This window comes from Pollicipes pollicipes, unplaced genomic scaffold (assembly GCF_011947565.3).
Source record: "Pollicipes pollicipes isolate AB1234 unplaced genomic scaffold, Ppol_2.1 Scaffold_3447;HRSCAF=4054_pilon_pilon_pilon, whole genome shotgun sequence".
NCBI lineage: Eukaryota > Metazoa > Arthropoda > Thecostraca > Pollicipedomorpha > Pollicipedidae > Pollicipes > Pollicipes pollicipes.
Window position 1 is genome coordinate 28442457 of NW_023596297.1, and position 3203 is coordinate 28445659.

Here is a 3203-nt window from a genome sequence, read left to right on the forward strand (position 1 = left end):
TGCTGGTCGGAGGAGCCGGGCAATGCAAAATGACGCCAACTATCCCAAAATATGCTAACAAACGGGTTTCTCCTCGGATTTGGCCCACTGGCTACTCAAAATTGAGGGGCAAGCTGGGCGTGCCTCGGGCCCAATACTGAATATGAAGCTGCAACCCTGTACTTAAGCGCATGCCCTAATCTGTGCTGTTGAAAGGAACCGTAGAAACAAGCGTTCGGGTGGAGGTGCTCCTAAGACCCACTCTTAAGGCTTTCTGAAATAACTACCTAACAGTGCGGCGTAGTCACCTCAAGCATTGTATAGCTGTGGGCGACTGAATAACTAATTTTTCGGCGAAAAAACTGGATTTACTTCAGAGGGTCGCTGACCAGAAGCAGACCAAAATCAGGCCATGGCTGTCAGCGAAGATAATTTTCATACGGAATCGTTCGAGCAAATGTAACAACGGGATGTTAGACGAAGAGGCGCGAGTTCGCCCTGGTTTCTTAGAAAATCGGACAATTTCAATAAGCACAATGAGTTCATTCCATTGACCTTGGGTCGGATATGAAGGTCAGAAAGTTTTGAAAAATAAACCATTTTTAACTGTAAAACTTCCTTTACAAGGTAGTTTTTTGCCGTTCCTTTTGAATTCCGTGATGACATGGACGTCAAAAGGTTTTTTAATTTGACTTTACAACGACAAAACGAGGTCACTGACCTTCGAATAACCTCCATAACCCTTATCTTCGGAAAAGCATACCACATAGAAGGGTATTTCACGCTGATTGTAAATTTAGATACCATGGCCATCTTCATGTTAGTCAGAGACCATGTCCATGCATCTATCACTTGCGCAAGGATTTTCTGCAAGTTCATTTTCCGGAACGAGCAGACAGTGCTAAGTTGAGCGAAAGCTTTTCAACCCAGGCAAGTCCGAACACCTGGAAATTGTTACGTGCGGCTTATCGTCGTCTGCATCGCTGCAAGAGGAGCAACAATCTTAGTGAACCTGATACCAGGTGGTTCTGGCCTCTCATTGAACCCGTGTTGAGGCGAAAACTTTGTGGAGTTGTTAAAGCGCAAGATAAAACTCCTGCAAGGGGAAAAGTACCTCAATTCCGCCGTCATGGAATGGAATGGAATATGGATGGCAAGCGGCAGCTTCTAACAAATTGACTCGAACATGATTATTTGCAAGGCTCGATCTCCTTAAATGCATTCGATGGCATCAATTGATGACATTACTTTGCACCATATGGAGCGGATTCAACACCGGCGCGGCTCCTCCTTTGAAGGAGAGGAGAGAGCAACCGGTGGACGCGAAAGCGGGAAACGATGCCAGGTCAATCCCAGACCCAGCATCACACCATCTGGCAACGCCGCCTCTGCGCTGCGCCGCGGGGGCGCCTGAGCCGGCGGCGGCGCGGCCCGGTACGCAGGCGAACACAGCCGACCAGCGGGCTTCCGGCCGAGGCGGGCAGGCGGCGGCGTCGGGCGCCGCCGGGGTCCCAGCCCCGGATTTCGCCGCGGGCGACGCGCCCGCTGCCGGCGGAAGCCGAGGTCGCCGCGGCGTCGGGGCGGCGTCAGCGGCGCCGGCCGGGCGCCGCCCCGGTCCCGCCCCCGCCCCAACTGCGTCCGACGCACAGAGTCGGCCACTTCGAGGAGCGCCCGTTTCGGCGGGTGACCCGGGCCCGCCGGGATCGATCTGAGACGCGAGCCACCACCGTCGCCGTCTGGCGCATTAATGAAAAGTGGCTTCGTCTGTCGGCGGCGAGCGGTCGTTGGCCAGCCTGTGTTTGGGCGGGAGCGACCTTGTTGGTACGCAGTATGCCAGAGCGCAGAACGCCAGCCGGACTATTGTTTTACGCAAATGGCTCGCGGTGGTTTGGCATTGCAGAATTGCGTGGGAACATGCAGGTGGCAGCCATGAATGAAACTAGATTATGATGCAGTCATGTCGGTGGTGCATAATGGCCATGGATCATAACAAGCAGTCATTCAGAAATTTTCAATCAACAGAATATCCCAAGATTCTGCAACATCTTGAAAAGAACTCCAAATTTCAACAACACGTCACAGTTCTAACGCTCCAGTCCCGAAGCCTAAATAACAGGGACTTTTTCCCACCTGTAGCGTTCGGTTTCAGGCCATTAAGCGCACTCAGATATCATTTATGCGGAACAATCGTAAAACTAATTGTGTTGCGCGGGGTGAAAGCGACACCTCTGCCGCACCCTAGTAGCGCCACCAGTAGATGCTGCGATGCATCCTGGGCTGACCCTCCGGAAAACGGGTTAGACGGGCCTTTGACAAAACAACCGGCAGCTTTTGACGCCGTTGTCGATGGCGCTGAGTGGGAACGTCAATCGTGAGAGAATCAGAACATGTGTGTCAGTCGTAAGCTGGCGCCACATTTCTGCGAGGGTGCTCTGAAACTGATCTGAGCGAAAAAGATAGCGTAACTTCCTTCTGCGATCAGCTCAACCGAGAACTCCTCATCGTAGCCTTGAACAGGATTCAGGGCCAGGTTCTTATGCCACTCGTTGCTTGTCCTCATTGAAGACATCGGACGTAATTGCTCCCCACTACGGTGTGCCACCGGCCACGCATGTCTTCAGCCATAATCAACGCTGTTCTGATGCTGTGCAGTGACCAAGCGTTGCCAAGCTGAGGACGGCAGCAGTGCAGGGCATATTCTGAGCACGCCAGCCGTAGTCCCGTCTCGCCGCTCGGACGAGTGTGACCCAGGCATACCAGCCCACATGCATTCCGTTCGCTAGTTCGCGATGCTTAACATGCTTGACACGCTTTATATAGGCCTGCGGTGTCTCATGCGCCTTCCGCCATCACGCCCACTGCGAAGCTGCTCTAGACTCGGGAGACGCTTACCGTATCGCTGGGTTTAAGTGCCACTTTAAAGACGCGTTCAGCTGATAGCTGGTCTCATTCCAGCGAGACGCCCATCCTTTGGACACGGTCACGCATTGAAATTGATTCCGCAACACGTGAATGGTCGTTGACCTCCAAGTGGTAATTTTGTACAGTGGCACTCTTGCAATTATGGTTATCCTGTAAGCTACGTTTTCCGCCCAAATGTATAGTATTCTACCATCTCCGTATCACGAGTGTTTAAACCGAGGTCGAAAACTTACATCAATGTCTTTCATCCGCCCTTGTTTTCTCATTACTTGCATCCTTGCGACGCCTCGTTTGTCCGGGGC